General features: G+C 36.2%; 1 protein-coding gene across 4 annotated transcripts in view; it reads right to left on the reverse strand.

Moving 5' to 3' along the window:
• LOC143222614 (uncharacterized) overlaps positions 1–24166 on the reverse strand; it is a 76542-nt gene that overhangs the window by 33352 nt on the left and 19024 nt on the right. The window lies entirely within an intron of this gene.

Genomic DNA, 24166 nt, shown 5'->3' on the forward strand with positions numbered 1-24166 from the left:
GACTGCATGACACGAGCTTGATATTTGACCACCAAGATTTACAGTGACTGCATGACACGAGCTTGATATTTGACCACCAAGATTTACAGTGACTGCATGACACGAGCTTGATATTTGACCACCAAGATTTACAGTGACTGCATGACACGAGCTTGATATTTGACCACCAAGATTTACAGTGACTGCATGACACGAGCTTGATATTTGACCACCAAGATTTACAGTGACTGCATGACACGAGCTTGATATTTGACCACCAAGATTTACAGTGACTGCATGACACGAGCTTGATATTTGACCACCAAGATTTACAGTGACTGCATGACACGAGTTTGATATTTGACCACCAAGATTTATTTACATCCAAAAAACATACGAGTGATTCTTAGAAATTAGAATATAACGACAAGTTGTTTTTGAATTAAGCACAAAGCTACTCAATGGGCTGTGCTCTGCCCACTACGGGTATCGAAACCCGGTTTTTAGCGTTGTAAGTCCACAGACATACCGCTGAGCCACTGAAGGGCATAACGATAAGAAAATGGCAAAAAATAAAATGAATTATAAAAGCACATTTGGAACCAATGGTACACTCTGCACCTGACGATAAGTGAACAAAAAAAATCAAGCTAATCTCACTCCGAGGGAATCACCAAGAAAGACAATGAACATCTCAGTTTTACAACATGATCAGTTCTCGAGACTGATTGCTATCTTCGTTTTGTTTCGCGGTTATTAGGTTTAGAAAGATAACACTGTATACGTTTCATCCAACACATTGAACCTGATACCATGGTACTTCTCCCAAGATAGTGAGAAAGAGAAAAAAAAAAATCTATAAATATTTGATACGTAGTTCAGTTATGCAAACTGACACGTGATGCAAGACATGTTCAATTACACCGTAAAATAGCATATTCCATATACATCTCTACGAGGGTGACCTGCATGTAGAAAACGGTTAGGTTCTCGGAGAGTGTGGTCCATATTATTTCATCGTCAGTCAACAATTAAAATAACATTAAGGGTGATTATAGTAGTGCGGACCAAGAACGAGGAGTTGATGTTCGTATAGATTTCTATAGGTGTTTGCTGTAGCGGTTCGATACGACCGGCTGATTATTTCACTACTTGGCATTTAAACAACATGCACTAACACGTAAAGTGATTTAGTGGTTATGGAGCTGCGAAACATGTACACACAATTTTGTAAACGAAGCGTCTTCGTGTGTTTTAAAGTCACACACACACACACACACACACAAAACACCTATATCGTTGTAAATACAAGTGAATCAAGCACAGTCAGACTCTGTGTTTACTTACAAAAAAAAACAACACGTCCTCTGCTGGGATAACGGTAAGCCTGTGGATTTACAATGGTGAAATAAGGGGTTCGATTGCCCTCAATGGACACAGAAGACAGTCCGATGTGGCTTTGTTATAAGAAAAACACACACACCTACATCGCTGTGAAGACTAAGTTACTTTACACACGGCCTTGTGAATCAGGCATCTTTCAGACACTGGGCTTATATTTCCACAACAAAAAACAATAACATCCATACCGCTACAAACATCAACTTATATAGGGTCTTATGAATCAACCACCTTCACAATACCATCGCTGTTACATACAGCATTGTGAATTAAGCAACTTCACACACTCTGTGCTTAACGTTACACACACATTGTAAGCATTTACTCACATCTTTTAAATACGCAGCTTCAGCACTATGTGCTTATAATTCCATACGTAAACACCTATACTCATTGACAAAAATCAAATTACGCCAAATCCTGTAAACAAAGCACCTACGCTTGCGGTTACACTTCATTCAATCCCTAAAATGTCTTGCGCATTTATTCACTAGTGCAACCTTTTAATTACAACAAAATTTTATAATTACATCATATAGCACTTTAAGGACGTTGTACAAAATCTAAATTCACCGAAGACAATGCAGTAGCATTGGCAGGTTTTTAAAAATCAAAATATAAATGACTCAAATATGATACATCTTAAACTCTCTGTTAAACAAGACAGTAATGGAAAAACACACGCCTTAATAAACTTTTAATTATTCTAAGTATATTTGAACAAATAATCGCTACAAGTATTGTTCCAGGATTTTAATAGAGAATACAACTTTTAACAAATCCTCTGTGCTGTGTAAGATACTAAATTTAAAAATCAAACAAACATACAAGACCGTAATGGTAAAAATACATTTTAATCTTTCTATCTGCAAGGTTTGGTTTGAATTTCGCACAAAGCTGCACGAGGGCTATCTGCACTAGTTGTCCCTAATTTGACAGTGTAAGACTGGAGGAAAGAAAGCTAGTTATCATCGCCAACGAACAGTGGGATTGACCTTTACATTATAATGTTCACACAGCTGAAAGGGCAAGCATGTTTGGTGTGACAAGGATTCAAACCCGTGACCCTTGGATTACGAGTCGAGTGCCTTAATCATCTGGCTATGCTGGACTCTATTTGCAAGGACAAACGATCATTGCAAGTACCCACCTGGAGAGATGAATACAAAATAAATATTTCAAAACACTCCTTCGTCTGGCAGAAATTCATGGATTTAAAAAAAAAATTATGAAACCAAATCATAATGGCAGAATATACGTTACAATATTTTTTTTCTGTTTTGTTTTTAAAACTGTAAGGACTAAAAACTATTGCATATGTTTTCTCAAATATTAAAACAAATATAGCATTGAAAATCATTTGTCTAGTGGAAAATTGTGGAATAAAAAGAGAGAGAGAGAAACAAACAAAAACTAGTTTATAAAACTCAACTTTTGATACGACGGTCGTTTCCACATACATTATTATTTAAACAAACACGTTCACGTGAGCTGAGGACAATTTCTACATTCCCAGGTAAGATGTACAACATAAGTGCCTACGTCTGGGTCTTTCTAACGGTGACCAATTATAGTTATATAAACCGAGAAATCATCCACAAACCCATGGAGAAATGGGCTGATCTTGTCTTCTGACAAAATATACAATGAATCTTAGTGAAAGTCAATATCTAATCGTTGTTATTCTAGGGAACGGCTATATATATTATTTATACTGCAGCGTGTGTGTACGTTATTAAAACACGGAATATGAGTGTCTTTTATACATATATAAATTATAAAATACAGAGTAATATCCAAGTAAAACACTGTGTAATATACATATGTATGCACACACTTATATTTACACACACACAATCACGTATTTTATTGAAACTAGATATCTAGATTGTACATGTGAGACACATGCAAATAGTTATATGTAAGCAAAATATGGCTTACACACATACATTATGAGCATATGCGAAGTAAAAACAAAAGAGAGAGAGAGAGAGAGAAAGAAACGTTCCCGAGTACACACATCGTTCTTGCTGTCAGAAATACAAGAGTTTAATCAATAGGTGTCACTGCGTTCACATCCAGGAAAGTATTATTTTTGTTGTTGTTACGCACAAAGCTACATAAAAAGCTACCTGTACTCTGACTACCACGGGTATTGACACCTGGTTTTCAGCAGTACAAGTCCACAGACTAGTGGGCTCAGTGAAGTATCTATGTAAAACCTGAATCCACGTTGTACGAGAGGCAGGTATTAGAAATTTCTTATCAACTTGTCAGTCTCAGCGACTTCAAGACTTCAGAGAACCAGTTCACTTACTTTAATACCACCAACCACTACTATCAGGCTGTTGGAAGAGATACAAGCTTTGTAGGACTAAAGATAATTATGACAAACTTTGTACTTTGTTTTTGTCAAATACCGCCTAAAATTTTTAATTACAGCTGGGGGGAATCCCTTGTTTGTTTCAGAATTTCGCCACAAGTTACATGTCCTCGCGCAACTGGCTTTAATTTTTAACTTAGAGAACAGAGGGAAGGTATTGAGCTGGTCAACAGCACCCACCGCTAATTATTGGACCACCTCTGTCTGACCGAATGGTGAGATCTGACTTTAAGTCTTAGAGCGCAAACACGGTCACAAAGTGCGGCGCATGTTTTGTAACAAAGGATCATTAATACAGTCCGAGAATAGTGACCACTAGCGAGAACAAGCTTCTCGTGTTTCTTAGCACACGGTCACTCTTCAAGTTTGTCACTTTAACCAAATTAGTTACACAATATTACATGCTACGAACGTTTAAAACTTCTCTAAAAATCGATGACTCACAAAACATCTCGAATTATCTCTATATACAAGATTTCCATATTTAGGCTTAACATAAATCCGTTAACGTGACCAACCTCGTCAGATCTTATTCAATTGTAGCCGAAAACACCATTAATAACGAGGGTATTCAACTGTCGAATTACAACAATCTATACTCACTGTATATTTCACATATCTTTTAAGTTTAACGATGTTCTTCGTATTGCATAAATTACTAACCCTTATTACATAGTTTACTCATTTATAAAACTGGATAAATACGTAGTCAAATGCGAAGGTGATAGGATAAAGAAATTAGATATTTTGAGAAAAATCACCATTAAAAACTATGGTAGTATCTTATTTATGTGATAACATTCGCTCGAAACGTAACCATATTACAATCGTAGTTTTAAGGGAGATTTTTCTCTAAAAGTCTAATTTCTTTATGAAATTGAATATGGTGTTAAATCCGACCAAAGAAGACATTTCATGTTAATTCGTATCGAGATGTTGCTTCAAATTTTTAACGACACTCTTTAAACATCGATGAATTCTACATATTTAAATAACGAATGCTGTTTACAAGAGAATAGAATAAATTATCTTAACTTTATTTATGACGAAGCTGATACGGAAACCTGCAGCCATTTATAAATTTGAAATGCCGACTAGATAGAAGGCAAACAGCCGGTAGCACATACCACTAACTCTTGAGGTCCTCTTTGCCAACGAACAATGGAATGACCGTAACATTGTAACATATACACGGCTGAAGGAGTAAGCGTGATTGGCGCCAGATTTTGTTCCCGCGACTCATATATATTGGTGGTCGAGTGCTCCAACCAAAAACCACCTAAGTAATAACTAAAATACAAACTGTGTTGGGCTTTTTCAGTAAAGTTCAAATATTTTATTTCTCTGGAATCATGTCATTCACTACTTTTTAAAAATATTTGGTTTGTTTGGTTTTAAAGCAAAGCCAAATAGGACTATTTTCTGTGTCTACAGCGAGGAATCAAACCACAGATTTCAGCGTTGTATATCCGTAAACTTACTTTATGGGAAAACCTTTATTGATATTCTGAGTTCTGTGATGTGTGCTACGGTTTTGCAGAACAAAAATGACTTTCACCATTTTCAATCTCTTCAAACAAATGTAGGAGACGACCAGTAGATACGATACGAAAAACAGATTTATTTATTTTTTAAAATATCTTTATTTGTTTGCTTGACTGTGGAAATGATTTTATCAAGCAAACAAAAAAGACAATTTATTCGTAAAATTATGGTTGTCGTTAAGTTTCATACAAGTATGGGTCATATACGCTCGGGCGCATACGTGACAATACATCTAAACCTCCACTTGCGGTAAGGCACTTCTTTAACAAACATTCTGTAATCATGACCGCCTAGTACTAGAATGTATCACCATGACAACGGTATCTGTGATATACGCTGTTGTTTGCCAAACGATCTTTCCGTTTTCCAGCTAGTGCTGCTTGATTTTAATTTCTATATGAACATGTGAAAAATTACAGGTATCAGCTAAGCAGAACATCAGTCGGGCAGAATAATGCTATGGTGGACCTACCAGAGGAAGATGAAAGGAAAGTGGAACTAGTGTCTATTTTATATCATCCCACAAATACTACTATAAACAAAAGTTTGTTTGTTTGTTTTTGAATTTCGCACAAAGCTACTCGAGGGCTATCTGTGCTAGCCGTCCCTAATTTAGCAGTGTAAGACTAGAGGGAAGGCAGCTAGTCATCACCACCCACCGCCAACTCTTGGGCTACTTTTTTTACCAACGAAAAGTGGGATTGACCGTCACATTATAACGCCCCCACGGCTGGGAAGGCGAGCATGTTCGGAGCGACTCGGGCGCGAACCGCGACCCTCAGATTACGAAGCGCACGCCTTAACGCGCTAGGCCATGCCAGGCCCATATACAAAAGCTAACATGTTATTGAATATCGTAACTTAATATTTCCAGGACTATAACATGACTCTTTTTTAATCTCTGATGTTTAATTTGTGAGGTGGAGAGAACAATACAGAATCTTCTACTCAGTTACCATACTAACCAAACTGGGAAATGTAAATGTTTCCATACATGAACCATATACATCAAACCGGGAATTGTTAACCAAAATCAAACGTTTCCATACATGAACCATGTACATCAAACCGGGAATTGTTAACCAAAATCAAACGTTTCCATACATGAACCATGTACATCAAACCGGGAATTGTTAACCAAAATCAAACGTTTCCATACATGAACCATGTACATCAAACCGGGAATTGTTAACCAAAATCAAACGTTTCCATACATGAACCATGTACATCAAACCGGGAATTGTTAACCAAAATCAAACGTTTCCATACATGAACCATGTACATCAAACCGGGAATTGTAAACCAAAATCAAACGTTTCCATACATGAACCATGTACATCAAACCGGGAATTGTAAACCAAAATCAAACGTTTCCATACATGAACCATATACATCAAACCGGGAATTGTAAACCAAAATCAAACGTTTCCATACATGAACCATATACATCAAACGGGAATTGTAAACCAAAATCAAACGTTTCCATACATGAACCATATACATCAAACCGGGAATTGTAAACCAAAATCAAACGTTTCCATACATGAACCATATACATCAAACCGGGAATTGTAAACCAAAATCAAACGTTTCCATACATGAACCATATACATCAAACCGGGAATTGTAAACCAAAATCCAACGTTTCCATACATGTACCATACATCAAACGGAGAATTGTAAACCAAAATTAAACGTTTCCATACATGTACCATACATCAAACGGGGAATTGTAAACCAAAATTAAATGTTTCCATACATGAGCCATACATCAAACTGGGAGTAAAAAAAATAAACGTTTTCATACATTAACTACAAACATATCACGTCCCAGATTATTAAAACACGAAACGGTGTAGTTCAGAAGCATTAACCACACAATTCAGACATTTGCTGCTACTACCAGTAAGGTTGAGCATTATAAAATATAGGTTACAAATAACAGATTTTAAGCTACTTTACCAGAAAGTGAGAATTCATATCACACAACACTTATTAATCACGGTATTTTCCATTAATCTCTTAAACCATCTGGTATGATTGCAGAAAGAACCAGGTCGATCAGGATTCAAGCACTGACTAACATTGTGTCCGTTTCACTTTCTTCATTTCCGATCACGCATCTCTTGCTGCAAATTACACAAGCGCCAAAGACACGATAAAAGCAGTTAGTGACGCAAGAATTTCCACGCACCATACGCACGCACGTGCACACACTAGAATGTGGGTTTTACAAAGTTGAACGAAGCACGCGATGTGTAAGTTATTATGACTCTCTCTTGTTACCACAAATGATTACTGTGATAGCCGAATGGTGAACTCGAAAGTCTAATGAGGCAAATATCTTTCCTTTCAATGCCGCTACTTCTAATAGTGACTTTATCATACATATCACGGTCTAAAAGATGAAGTGTTATACACCTACATGAAGAGAATTTTTCACTGTTCAACGCAAAAGTACGTTTTATTTCCAATTACGCTGTCTCGAAGGAAAACGCGAGTTTTACGGAAACCAGGAAGTGCATTGTGTTTTTTGATTCTTATATATGGGACACTTGCTACTTTCAATCTCTAATTCAGTTCCAACCTAATAAGTAATTTGAAAAATATTCAGCATTAGATTGTCTTGGAAATACCACAAATATGATTAAGCCCACATTCTTAAATATGATTTGTTACATACATAAAAACATTATATCTTAAAAACATAGAACAGATAACAATGCAAAAGACAGAACATAGTTTGCATTTCCAGAATGACTATGTAACAAAATACACAGGCTAAATTATGGAATTATCCTGTAACTCATCATTTTTTTGTACTATACACGTGTTACAGTTGAAGAAAACGTGTGTAGATTACTAAATTTTACTGTTACGTACCAAAGCAAATGTTACTGTATATAGTACAACTGTAAACTGTAATAAAAACAAAATATACACCATGAATGTTGGAAGCTACAACTACCGTAGTGGACCGATTATACGGAGATCTCTAATATAATACGATCCATAGTATCAGAAACCATGGGAAAAAATTGAGAGTCACAAGCCCTTTTTTTCAGGTCAACAAAAATCAATAGTATAACTGAACAGCCTACAGGTGGATTAGTTGCAAGATTAGCGTTGGCCATGAGCGAACATCTGACGCGCATGCGTAGCTGGATGCTATCTGGAAATTTGAGAATGCGATAGGTGAGAGTAGGGGTTTAAAAGACCTGTAGACAGCTGCAATTATAAGGCGACTATCAATCTTATGCCTAGTTATTAATCAAAAACATGGTCTTGTAATCGGTACTTCAAAACATCATACAATTAAGTTTGCTCCAATGTTAGTTACTTTTATTTTGACCCAAGATAATACTAAAGCCATTCAGTTCTCTGCTGTCGCAGACTTGAGTAGAATGTTATAACTAACAAAATATCCGACAATAAACACGTCATTATATATTCACCTGAGAGCCCTTCAAAAACGCCTGATCACCTACCTCAAATGAATTCACTAGAGATATCATAATTAGTATGACGCCCAATTAAAGCGACAGAAAATAATGAACAGAGCACGTTAATTACATAAAATCCCTAATTTTGTCTGACGTATGGGCGACTTTCTCTAAAATTAAAACTCTTTTAATTAGTTCATGCATACAACTATACAATTCTATGAATATTCTACTCGATCTAATTACGTCATACAACGTAAATTTACTTAGAAAATGAAGTTCATTTAGAATTTTGATAAATTCTTCTGATAACGTGAGTTGTATATAAAAAATTAAAAAGACTGCAAAGATAAATATGGACAATTCCTAGTTTTGTTTCTTGTTTGTTTGCTTGTTTTAAATTTCGCGCAAAGTTACTCGAGGGCTATCTGTGCTAGTCGTCCCTAATTCAGCAGTGTGAAACCAACTAGTCATCACCACCCACCGCCAACTCTTGGGCTACTCTTTTACCAACGAATAACGGAATTGACCGTCACAATGTAACGCGCTCACGGCTGAAAGGGCGAACATGTTTGGTGTGACGGGTATTCGAACCCGCGACATTCGGATTAGGAGTCGAATGCCTTAATCACCTGGCCATGCCGGGCCGTTTCATAATAGACGTCTAACGTTGTAATCTGTACTGTCGTGACGCCAATAAAACATATACCTGTCACGATTTACAAGAATAATTATACCATCTGTAGACTAGAACACAGCATGACATATGAACTTTAAATGCAAGAAATCAAATTATTTGTTACTCATAATTTTGGTTTCAGTTACTCTTAGAAAACATCTTGTAAATACTGATTCTAAAAATACTTGTTGACACTAAGTACTTTTTACAGGAATCGTTAACTTAAACATCATCACACTGAGTACATTACATTTTCAGAATAACAATTCAAGCTACAATATTCACTGATGGAGATAATGCTTACTTTTCGTCTTTCTGTAAACGCTTTACACATATAAACTATTATTAAGTTTAATAAAACTTGTACAAAAAAGTCTAAGTAAAACGAATTTGACTATTTTCCTAAACTCATACGCTGGCACTATATCCAATTACAGGAAAATGGAAATGTGCCCTTTTACTTAGACCATATTCCAACAAATCTTTGAACACATTGTTCTTTCTTAATTTTAATCGAGGTTTAATGACACGTTTCCATAACGAACGCTGTTTATACTACGTTTCTTTGCTGACATAAAACAGTTAGTCAGCTTAAGAAACTGAAATGTGCGAAACCAAAGTCTCTTTCTTCAGATTTTCTTAAATGTTCATGATTTTCATGAATTAAAGTACAATTACTGATTCTCTTATAATGTGAAAAGGAAAGCCATTTTTATAAAACAGCTGCAATAGCCTAAAGCCTGCAGCTATCACAATAAATAGGTTTGTTTGTTTATCTTGAATTTAGCGCAAAGCTTCTCGAAGTCCAACTACGCTATTCGTCCCTAATTTAGCACCCACTCACCGCCAACTCTCAGACTATCTTTTAAAAAAGAATAATGTGATTGACCAATACATTATAACGTCCTCGCGACTGAGAATGAGCATGTTCAGTGATGGTGATTCGAGCCTGAGATCCGCAGGTTGCAAATCGAGCGCCCTAACACTTGAACCATGTCAGGCCTAACAGAAAGGTAAATTACGTCTCACATTTCTCAGAGTTGCTATTAAATGAACATTATATTCTTCAATTACTCCAATAAACCTCAAACAAACTATCTTACAAGCTGTTTAGTGGGCTACCTTATGTTAATAAGGCCGTTCTACAAGAGATACATATTAAATGAAACACCTTTCCAAGAGATCCAGTAACTTCAACAACAGTATACACAGTCAACACTGTAAGACATCTTACTGTCTATTTGCAATGTTTTACTTACGAACCTTTTATGATATTTACTCTTCTAACACCCCAGAAAACATTAAACATTTATTAATACCGAATATATCATCAGCTGCGGAGATAGCCCTCGTATAGCTTTGCGCGAAATTAAATAAAACAACAACAACAAAATCTCATCACCACCCACCGCCAACTAACTGTTGGATTACTCTTTAACCAACGAATATTGGGATCGTCCACAACATATAACGTCCCACGGCTGAAAGGACGAGCACGTTTGGGGGAATGGGGTTTCACAGGTACTTTACGTTTTCTTTCAGCCGTTAGCTATTACTGTGGGTTTAAGATTCAGAGAGTACTTTCACTTCTCTTTTCTTCGCTAAGTACTGTCAGAGGTTTTAGACTTATATTTACTGTTGTCTTGGTTACTCATTATTTCGGTTATATAATGAAGAAAACCGAACGATTTCTGTAGTCCTCGGGTAACATCTGGCCTATGATCGCTGTTAATAAAGGCGTATGTTCCAAAACTAATTAACATCAGTCGCTGGCACAAACTGGATCAGAGATGGTTTTTTTAGATTAAAACAACACAAGTTCAACAAAATTAGGTTGTTTAAAGAAACAAAATTCTTGGCTATTGTTATCACTTTAATCCTAAGCTTACAATCGAATTTAGTGTTGACTAAAATAGTAATAAAACTCTTAGCTTTAGTTTTCCTAAAAATACCACATGGTGGTGGAAAGATAAGTAATAATGTAACAATGCAAAATTTGTTGCTAATATGCGATGGAAATAACAGCGTTGTTAACAGCGTAAAATATGTATGTGTAAAGTCTGCATCTATACAGAGTAATATTACAGACAAGTGCAGATTTTCATACAATCTATATAAATATAATACTACCGTTTGTTGTATATCCATGTAACTACTTCACAGGATGTAGATGGATCTTCACCAAATTTGGTATGGAGGTTCATTGGGCCCATGGGGAAATGCACACAAATTTTCAGATTTGCGTTTTGCAGGTTGTTTTTTTTTATGGGCATTTTCGCCTTTTTTTTTTTTTTACCACTACTTCGCCCCCTGTTGATGGATGGTATGAAGGCTTGTCAGGTTCATGGCTACACATAAATTTTCAACTTTGCATTTTGCGGTTTTCATGAACGTTTTTAAAAATTACATATAAGGGCAAACAATTTTTCATGTCATAAGAAAACCAACCTTTCATTAAACGCGAATTTACATAACTTCTGCCAGGTGGCAGCTACTCTAGTTAGTTGCTAATAACTTAACGGTTTGAAATGGTAAGATACAGTTGTTAAGAACTAATACAGAGATGAAAACAGTCATGAAACCTTGTTGGAACGAAGTGAAGCCCTACTGCAGTTCCCAGTATTTTATAACTAATTTATACCGAAATAGATTAGAACAATAAGTTTAGCGAGTTTCTGACGAAACGAAAAGCGTTTTCACAACAGAAAATTAATCACGATCTTAGAACTCCATTCAGCTCATTACATTTTAATCTAAGCCTTGCTCGTTTAAAAGTAACAACCTCGACGAAACACGCCGGATACAAAGTGTTATGATGATCACGTGCCAGCCAGTTGAAGAATAGTTATCAGCATTCACCAACAGTACTGATAAACTGAAGCCAAACCATTTTCCAGTGAAAACAATACGTACCTATTTTCACATACACTGAGTAAGAAGAGTGGCTCATGACGCAGGAGAGAATCTAGTTTCCTCCTCCTCTCTCTTTCTCTCGTATATTCATAATTGTGCTCGATAACTTAGCTACCAAGTTATTACGTTTCTTTACGGTGTACCTACAGCTATGTGAGCGTGAGAGGGACTGAAGTATCTTCAAGAAACTTTACTTTCCGCTCTCGGTGCTCAGTGACACACTTCAGTTTTTTATAGTTATAATATATGTATAGTTATTTTTTTCACGCGTCAGGCTTACGGACAGAGATTAAGTCTTGTTTTTGTGTGTATACCTACAACTATTTGGACTATATTCTGTAGCTATCTCACACCCAAGTTTGTTCCCTAATTTATGTATCTTTTTATATTTGTTTTGGTATTGTGAACAAAGAGCTATCTATGCTCTTCCCTCCACGAGTATCGAAACCCAGTTTCTAGCAGTATAGGTCCGCAGACATAGCACTGTGACACTGGAAGGAACCTTTTTTACGTCCGACGCTGTTAAAAATGTCTTTGTTGTGTAAAAAGTCAACACATAACACATTCGCGTTATACATTTATATATGTCATTCAAGCAAAATGCTTCATCACGGCTAAAATAAAGTATAATAGAAAACGTCTGTGTTTGGGTGTAATTAATTTATGATTTGTGTATTTTTGTTTTGCAAGAGAATGATCTTTTTATAGTATCTAACACTCCATCTGGAAACCCTCAAGCTTATTGCAGAGTCACTAAAGGGCTTAATACATTGTTTGTTTGTTTTGTTTTTTGAATTTCGCACAAAGCTACTCGAGAGCTATCTGTGCTAGCCGCCCCTCATTTAGCAGTGTAACACTAGAGGGATGGCAGCTAGTCATCATCACCACCCACCGCTAACTCTTGGGCTACTCGTTTACCAACGAACAGTGGGATTGACCGTCACATTATAACGTCCCCACAGCTGAAAGGGCGAACATGTTTGGCGCGACGGGGATGCAAACCCGCAACCCTCAGATTACGAGTCAAACGCCTTAACACTCTTGGCCATGCCGGGCCCAGCTTAATACATATCGCAGAATCTTGTAAAATTATAAAGAGTGGATCTCGCAGAATAATTAAGTTTCAATTGCATAACTAACCACCATTCACTATATTTTTCTGTTTCGTTATAAACACCGATGATGAGGTGGTTTGTTTATTTTAGAATTTCGCGCAAAGCTACATGAGGACAACCTGCTCCAGCCGTTCCTGACTCAGCAATGTAAGACCAGAGGGAAGGCAACTAGTTATCACCACCCGCCGCCAACTCCTGAGCTATTCTTAACAATGAATAGTGGGATCGGTCGTAATATATTATACCGTGCCCACGGCTGAAAGGGCGAGCATGCTTGACCTGACGGGGATTCGAACACGCGACCCTATGACTACGAGTCAAAGGCCTTAACCACATGGCCATGCCGGGCAAGATGCGAGTTAATAGATTATTGTTGATAGTTGTGTGTCCAAACACACAAATACTATCCACCTACTACAGGATTTATAAGTACAAAATATATTATGAAACTGAAACTACTTGTTCATTAATACAGAGGCGAATATGGGAAATATTCCAAGTGAGATTACAGATCAGAAAGAGAAGAAATAAATTTGCTGCATAAAATACATGTATTGTTAAGATGTTCACTTTATTCTCACGTGACAACACAACTGGTTTACTGCTCAAACATGGCACGCGACTTGTCATATTCCTTCGTTGCATACAACCAGCCACTTACTACACTCACACACACGTGTACGTGCGTTTACACACGTATATAAAATACCTAACAGTATTACCGAAGAACATCACGTATTAAATCTTTTACACCTGAACTGAGTTCAGAATGTAACTCACGTGTAAACCTAAACGTGCATCATATATGGATCAAGTAATATTTTTCATTCATTGTAAGAGAAACGCTCATCTTGTTTCAACATACTCTAAGCGACGCCTTTTAAAACGGTTAATTCAATATTGATGTTAACACTGAGAATACGTATGAGAAGGAGAGTCAGAATGGATCGACATATCTATTAACATCGTATAACACTGTTCAAAGGTTTAATAGTGTTGTCTAAATGTCCTGAACCTTTGAATACTTTGTTAGCGTTGTCCAAATGTTTCAACTTCGAATTCTGTATTAGCCTTGTTCAATTCTGAGTTGGGTTCTCCAAATATTAACTTTGTTCAAATCTGTGTTAAAAATGGGTAACAAACATTTGCTAAGGTTGACCAACTTGTTCCACGAGTATTAACTTAGATCGTGGGTTTGTTAACTGATTTAACATACACAATACCGTTACACAGCCGACATTACTTTTAAGGTTTTATCTCTTTTGGCTAACCACCACTTAACACTTCATACCTGATGTATCACAAACAAACAGTACCAACACACAAACGATCCTTTCAAAAGTTACAAAAGACTAAGCGAGCTGTAGCGCAGGCGTTAACGAATACATACGCGCTCTTTGCGTTTTTCGCACACGGGAAACATAATGGTTGAATATACAAATCAATATTTACAGTCACTTTGCCTTTGAAACCAGTAAATCTGTCGGCAATGTGTAATGAATGTGACACTTAACCACAAGACACGCACGAAGTTAATACAATCTGCACCAGACAATCTAGTAGTGTGCATTTTAAATTAGAGTACTGCTATTCTCATATATGTTGGAAAATTGAGAAAGTAAAAGGGCGAACAGACCAGAGTATGTTGAAGTTAAAGTAGTTGGTTTTATTGTGTGTGTGAACCACAAGCACACTAAACAGTGAAACCGCCTTTAATGGATGTTTATCAATAGTTGAAATGTTACCGAGTTTCTATCAGGGCTAACAGCACACAGCCGTCAATAAGTTTGAGCTAATAGTAAACAACTTTACCCACACCCAACTTTTGGGCTACTCCTGTCTGATCGAATAGAGGAATTTTACTGTTAATCATGGAATCTTGGAGAAAAACCAATGGCTTCAAAGAGCGGAGCACTTTTTGGGGGCGACAGTTCGCGAACCATATGTACATGGATTCATAGTGCGGTTACTCTAATCACTAGATCATAAATGAAATTGTTTGACTTTGTGTAGCAAAACCTATTGATGAGAACGTCTACACTGTCTTTACGAAACACCACAGCAATACCGGGAAATATATCTTAGTTTGGTGTATTAAAATCTGTTCTCGTTCACAGTGTATTACCCAACATCATAAGAATACTCAAACTACTGTATTTCAAGTGACTATGAAAATTTATTCATGAAAGCGTCCATGATGAATCTACTAGCACAGCACGCATATAACAAAAACCTTAAAGTCTAGAACACCCCTCGTGCGGAGTGTTTCTTTTTCTAAACGCTCTCTCGTAAAAAAATAAAAATAAACATGATACTTCATGTATTGATTGTCTTGATCTATAATCTACTGTAAGGTAATCAAGCACCTCAATAACATCAAGAAATGCAAAAAATAAAATAAAGGTTTTAAGAAGTTATTTACCATGGATGTGATGTTCTGAGAAACGATGATGCTACAGCCAGAAATAGAATCAGTTGAGCATAATAAACACAGGAACATAATGAGCACAGAAAGAAAAATCAATGGTCCCCGTTTTGATCTACAAGCTCTAATAAAACCCCAACATACCTACCTATATTTTGTGAATCACAGTATCAGAAGTATCAAGGCTGATAAATATTTCAGTCAGTATTTGCTGTCCGCCAAGAAAAGGAATTTGAACATTGTTACATAGAAATAACCACTTTCATAACTTATCTTACATAAGCTTATCCTTGTTCAAAATTCATGATAAAGCATAAACCAGCTTCAGATTTTTGTATTCCTTGTTTATAGTAAATAATAATAATGATAATGAAACTTTATGGACAGGAATGTTGCGAGGGGATGTTGTCTGTATACCTTCTAAAGTTTTGATGTAAAAAAAAGAACAGACACACGAAACTACTTCGTTACTAACCACAGACGGTTACACCACCTACATATCTATGCTGATATACTAAAACTTCTTGAAAAATAAAACAACAAAAATACTGAATTTTTATACGACCATTCCTTCTGTTCCTTGTATATTATAACTATCAACAAATGTCCAGAAACCCGGTTACTACAAAGGATGTTTTGATTACAACACCTATCTATTTTACTGAAGAGTTATGTTTTACAATAAAAACACCCACACACGTGAGCTCATTAAAACATACTGATTCAAAAGTTAAGAATTGAAAGCTAGATAAGTGACGGATGTTAAACGATAAATATATATGCACTAAACCACATCTCATTAAACAAAGGTTAATATCTTCTGTTACTTACAATATTCAGTGTAATTAGATAGTGCAGATAGAAAAACGATATGAACAAAAATTGACACGATAATCGACTAATTATCGTAAGCTAATTTACATATAATTCACAAGGCAGTATATAAAAACTTACAGTAGTGTACACACATATACGGGACTTGAGAGAAACTTACCACATAAACAGGCACATACGTATGCGAACAACAGGGGCGTTGGTGTCCAAGATGAAGTGAGTATGGAGTTTTAAAAACTACTTTCCACATGTGCCGATCAAGGGGTGAAAGGTTATTTACTTGCTCTTGTAGAAAATAATAAAATATTTGTGACTCTTACAACTTATGAAATCAGTATTCAGATAATTTGTTTACTGAATTTTATCCAAAGCTAAATACTAGAGGGCTATTTGCGCTAACCGTCCTTAACTTTGAAATAACAGACCAAAAAGAAGGCAGTGGTTCAATACTGCTCACCGCAGCTCTTGAGCTACTCTTTCATGAATGGGACTGACTGTCACGTTACAACGGTAGACGGCTGAAAGGATGAACATGTTTGGTGACGGAATGTTCAAAGAGTAACCCAAATGTGATTTAACAAAACTACAGGAACGATAGCAAATCAAAAGCCAAATCCGAGTTATTTTATAAAAGTTTACGCGAAATTAATCAATACAACCAATAACCTTTTCAGATCGACGTTCATTATTGCCTCATATACACTGAAGATCATAAAATTCGTTTCAAAACTTACATAAAATGTTGCGTACGTTCGCTAGTACGCACGTCACATATCAGCTGAGAAGCTTGCTTTCAGCACTGATTCAGACACACGTTGTTTACACGACATTAGCAAAGGTTAAGTACTTCCAGTGACGTTCATGCCCAATGATGACAGGTTCGTAATGAATTACTAACTCACCACATTTGATGATGTACAACAATACGTAACGTTTTAGCGTTTCGTTGTAAAAAACTAAAAAAGTTTGCGCACTATGAACCACACGTATGTATTTTCTATTTTCAGAATAAACACAATACTGTCATCAATCGAACAGTTAGAAATAGCAGAAGAAAAAAAGTCCTACGATAAATGATTAAACAATATTATTTGACTAACTGTAGACTAATATTTTCTGATGATGTTTTCATACAACTTTCTTTAGAGTGAATAAACTTTACTGCTAAAAGAACCTCGCAAATTAAGATTTTTAACAATCACTAGTTTAGTTCAATTAACTGATACCTGATGTAGGCCTATGACTGAAACTAAAACCCAAACAAATCAGAATTTCTAGAATAACAAAACTTATTAACTTTGAACAAAAATTGTTTGAAAATGTCTTTAAATGATGTTCCAATAATATATGTCAATTCGTATGGAATTAATCCAGTAAAGACGATAGAGAAAAACAAACAAACATCGTCTTGTAAAAACATTCGGATTATACGACGTAACTTAATTGTTCAAAAATATTTAAATGAAATGTATTCATGTGATGCGAATTAACCAAAAAATCAATTAACAGCCTTCAATCATGTAATCACAGCCTGATGTAGATGTTGTTAATATATTTAAAAAAAAGTTTGTGGTTACAGATTAACAACTATTGACCGTTAATTGTTTTCCAATAGTATTATGAAACCTCTACAAACATTATGTAATATATGGCTGAACATGCTATGTACAGTAGTACAAGGTCCACACGAGTACTTGATTATAAGAAACACCAAATTACAACTCTGACAGCACTGGTTATCAGATAATATACTGTACACTGTAAGTACTGTCTGTTAGAAGAGCCGTCCTGTAATTTCAACCACATTAATTAGAAGGTTAAGTTTACTTGTAGCTCTATTTACCAAGAGATTAGTCTTAAATCTGGCTCATCAGTTTCTATTATATGTAACAACCAATTTCTTATCGAAGGCTTATATGCTACAAAAAACATTCCATGAAGAGATTTAAGTATTCCAGCCAAACGAACTTTGAGATTCTTTGTAAGATAAAACATGCAATTTTTCGGTTATTTCAACACATAAGCTATTCAACATACTGGGAAAGTAACGAATGGGCAATAAACACTCAAGATCTGCATATATCAATTTCATGGTAACTGGTGTTTTAGACTTAGGGTTCGCAGCTAAAGCTTCAAAGAGCTCCCTTCACTACGCAATATTCAGAGTTGCGTTGTGAAGCAAAATAAAATGTTTATACACTAGAAACTTAAGCTGCAGTTAGTGTGTTATGGCTAAAGTTCCTGTAAGTATCACCACAATCACATAGGACTGCGAAACCCTCATTCCTGTATCACCACAATCACATAGAACTGCGAAGCCCTCAATGACGAATATGTTCGGTTAGACTTTTCAAAACAAGCTCAAACAATTGTACAATTTAAATCGAAAGTTTAAGTGATAAACACGTCTCTTTCTTTGTAAAAAAACAAGTGATCTATAAGCCAAGACAGAAAAGTACGGGACGCACTTTTCGTGTCAATTTATACCCCGAATACGTGTTATTTTAAAACCAAACTCACGATCTACAAATACTATAGTTACTGTGTGCTTTACGCCTAAATTAAATTGTAAGGGAAACAATGACGACAAATTACAATAATTCGACACATGAAACTCACATTTAAATTTCTTTAGGTACACGTTTCATAACTGTGAACCAAGCTGTTCCTTCACATAGTGGAATCTTTCACCACGTGGTTTTCCATATCTTAGATCTAATACAAGACCACGTCAATTCTTACCTGTAAAGCGTAGTCGGAGAACACGAGAGGATGAACGAAGAAAGAACCATTCGAGCGTCGACTAAAGAAGCTAGAGTTCAGATTGAGGGACATCATAAGACCTGTGGACACACAGGGGCGTTTTATCTCCACAAAACTCTTTTTATAAATATCTCAGGTACAAATATTTAAGTCGTTTTAATTGTGGACAACCCACATTCCAACAGTAGCAAAAATAAAATAAAGTTTTCTTGTAGAATGAAACTGATTCGAAACTCAAGGTAACGGAAATATTTCTAAGTAGAAAATACTAATGTATTTATGGCTGATATACACCACACAAACCCTTTCCAGCTCAACCTGAGTGTTATTTCTTCTCTATAACATATCACAGTGGTAAACTTTACCAAAGTCAATCACAGAACACTAGATGTTATTCGTCATCCATTGGTAACACTAGCGCCAGCTGGGCCATTTACCTGCAGTGCTCTTAACATTCACCAAACAAACCCTCGCTCAACAAGAAAGCCACACCCGAGTTAAGAGCTGGAAGGTCGCTATTAGTACTAGCTTTACGTGTAAAATTAAAAGCAACACGCCCGTCAATGCTAGCAGACTGTAGCAATGGTTTGTCTTATACTACCGTGATGATAAATGCCGTCGAGCCACAATCAATGAGGCAAGCGAGTTGATGAAAGAATGTGGTGGTGAGGATCTGACACTCGAAGGCAGAACAATCCGAACCCTCGAGTCCACCGATAACTCAGTGCATGTCAGTACACTCGCTGATTTTTGTCATTAATTCTCTGCCACAAGCAATATTGCTGGCGTCCTCGCACGCGAACTGACAAGAGTCAGGGACTGGAGAATAGTTTCAACTTGCCAACTGCAAACAGCCAGATGTCGGTTTTTCCAGCCATGCTGTGTAGTTAACTCGCGCACGTCAAAAACACTTCAGATGTTCTGCGTGTTTGTCCTGGATCGGGAGATGCACACGTGACCCATTTTATTCAGTTCGTTCTCCCATAACAGATGAGATGAGGTTTCCTCCGAGCTATTATTGCTATCTTGGTTACTGTCATGTTTGTTTGTTTGTTTGTTTTTGAATTTCGCACAAAGCTACTCGAGGGCTATCTGTGCTAGCCGTCCCTAATTTAGCAGTGTAAGACTAGAGGGAAGGCAGCTAGTCATCACCACCCACCGCCAACTCTTGGGCTACTCTTTTACCAACGAAAAGTGGGATTGACCGTCACATTATAATGCCCCCATGGCTGGGAGGGCGAGCATGTTTGGCGCGACTCGGGTACTGTCATGTTAACAATGTGTACCAAAACGTTTTGACGTGAACCGACCAAATCCACAACCAGATAGTGCTGCTAATATTTGAAGCGCAAGTAGAGTCCCTAGTATTCACTCACTATTGCGATAAGTAAAAACTTCCGTTATTGAAGGAATGACAAGTATACATCCACTGTTAAAGAAATTACAGCGTATAATTCATTTTACGAAACGTTCACAATACCTTTAGCAGTGCTGAGTGGCCTCTAAGCTTTAAAACAGGCAACATTAAGCACTGCTGTCCCTGACTAAACGAATACAGTACCCATACTTACTACATATAATTTACATTAAAAGAACAGTAAAACACAAATGATAAGGGGGGAGTGGCTTTGACAATACACAACACACGTTTATAATATATGGCTTAACAGGTGTGTTGCCTGCAGATAACAGCGTTATGTACACAACTTCACGGTCATATTTTTCCAACTATAAACATTCAATAACAAAACCTTTCCATAACATCCAATATTTGTGCACGTACAAGATACGTCATGATTTTATCAGAAGCTACAGCTTTTACACTTAGGAAGAATATTGTGTTTTAAAACAGTCACGACGTTTCTATCACCTGTGTGCTTGAGGATGATTTTTTTATTTACCCTTCTTCACTGTAAAAGCTGTAACTTACAATAAGTCATAACTGTGTTCAGGAGTCTATCTCATGCGATAGGTTTTTGTAACAACACAAGAAAACAGGACTACTGTAGGAGTTGCCGCCATACGAGGTTTCTTTTTAACAATGTAAACGCATGAATATTATACAAACTCCTGATGTTTGTTTTTTGTTGTTGTTTTTTTTTACTTTCGCGCAAAGCTACAAAAAGACTGTCTGCGCCAGCTGTCCCTAATTTAGCAGTGTAAGATTAGAGGGAAGGCAGTTAGTCATCACCACCCACCGCCAACACTTGGGCTACTCTTTTACCAACGAATAGTGGGATTGACCGTAACATTATAATGCCCCAAAGGCTGAAAGGGCGAGCATATTTGGTGCGACGGGGATTAGAACCTGCAACCCTAACATTACGAGTCGAATGCCTTAACCCCCATGACCATGCTGGGACACGAACTGCTGATGTACGAGTTGTTTTTTTTTTGTGATAATATAAGAGAATAGAACTACAGTATGAATTAATAATACTCATATGTTGGAAAACAGAAAATATTTTGTTATAAGATACGTCGAATAACGAAAACCTTACAAGGTTAAGAGTAACAAAACAGAACAGTGTTGTGATAAAGTTCTTTTAGAATGGGTTATGTGTTTATTGTTTGCAATCACTTTATTTACATAGAAATGCAAAAAAATACGACTAAAAACGTATATGCTGATTCACAGAAATCTTGAAAGTGTGTATAAAATAATGCAGCTTTAAACGCCACGTTTATTTTCAGTAGCGCTTTCGTGTAGTTACAGCGCTATGTCAGGTTTATTGATTTATATGAGGTGCACTTTATTATTTAACAAATATAATATCCCACATGGAATGCCTAAGAATTACTTTGTTATTTATATCATAAGATTAAAGGTGCAGAAGTATTGTTAATCTTTAAACATTCTAAAAATGTAGATGAACAATTGAAATTTGAGAAAAGGCACATGAAAATTCAGGTTTTTTTGTTTGATTAATTGAGTGTGTTTAGAAAGACAGGTTATGCTATATTTTTGTACAGATTAATTTTAAAATATCAACTTCATCTCAATAAATTTTACAGAGTCAGTTCTAAAGATAAAATTAAAAAGATGCATGTTATTTCAAAAGGTCTTAAAAACATTTTCTCCATTAAAGCAAATACAAAAAAAATAACAACACTATATACAAACAGATGTTTGTTTAAAGTTACAAGAACAATATTATTAAAAGTATTTAAAATATTGAATTATTTCACTTCTTATAAACTTCTATAAACTTTAAAACAGTTGATCAGTCTTGGAAATGGTTTACTTTTATTCAAAACTAGGGAAGCTTCAATTAAGTGTCTAAACTGAAACAACCCCTTTCCTAATAATACATCAGCAAACGTCTAAACTGAAACAACCCCTTTCCTAATAATACATCAGCAAACGTCTAACTGAAACAACCCCTTTCCTAACAATACATCAGCAAACGTCTAAACTGAAACAACCCCTTTCCTAACAATACATCAGCAAACGTCTAAACTGAAACAACCCCTTTCCTAACAATACATCAGCAAACGTCTAAACTGAAACAACCCCTTTCCTAACAATACATCAGCAAACGTCTAAACTGAAACAACCCCTTTCCTAACAATACATCAGCAAACGTCTAAACTGAAACAACCCCTTTCCTAACAATACATCAGTAAACGTCTAAACTGAAACAACCCCTTTCCTAACAATACATCAGTAAACGTCTAAACTGAAACAACCCCTTTCCTAACAATACATCAGCAAACGTCTAAACTGAAACAACCCCTTTCCTAACAATACATCAGCAAACGTCTAAACTGAAACAACCCCTTTCCTAACAATACATCAGCAAACGTCTAAACTGAAACAACCCCTTTCCTAACAATACATCAGCAAACGTCTAAACTGAAACAACCCCTTTCCTAACAATACATCAGCAAACGTCTAAACGGAAATAACCCCTTTCCTAACAATACATCAGCAAACGTCTAAATTGAAACAACCCCTTACCTAACAATACATCAGCCATTATTTGTTGATTTTATTTCTTTATTTTACATACAGATCCCATAAAAATGTTAATTCAACTAGTGAAAAAAAAGGTAGTTTAAAATCTAATCATAAACCATTATAAAGAAGATTAATAATATATAACCAAATAATAATAATAATTGAGCGTTCTATGTTGTTTTGTTGTTTTTTGGAATTTCGCACAAAGCTACTCGAGGGCTATCTGTGCTAGCCGTCCCTAATTTAGCAGTGTAAGACTAGAGGGAAGGCAGCTAGTCATCACCACCCACCGCCAACTCGTGGGCTACTCTTTTACCAACGAATAGTGGGATTGACCGTCACATTATACGCCCCCACGGCTGGGAGGGCGAGCATGTTTAGCGCGACGCGGGCGCGAACTCGCGACCCTCGGATTACGAGTCGCACGCCTTACGCGCTTGGCTATACCAGGCCCGAGCATTCTAAAGGAACGAGTTTTGAGGTATTTATTAATATGATTATAAATCAAATATATTAATTACGTTGTATGCTTTATTTCTTTTTTCCTCAGTCTGCACTGCAGTGAAAGAACATATGAAACTATTTTATTTAAAAATGCTCAGAATACAAACGAAAACAAATTAAGATGCACACTTACTTTAGATTAAAATGCTAACAATAGTACAAAGAAAAACACACGCGTAATACTCTATGGCGCCATCTTTTAGCAATAAGAAGAAAAGATA

This window comes from Tachypleus tridentatus, chromosome 8 (genome assembly GCF_004210375.1).
Source record: "Tachypleus tridentatus isolate NWPU-2018 chromosome 8, ASM421037v1, whole genome shotgun sequence".
In the NCBI taxonomy this organism is placed as follows: Eukaryota; Metazoa; Arthropoda; class Merostomata; order Xiphosura; family Limulidae; genus Tachypleus; species Tachypleus tridentatus.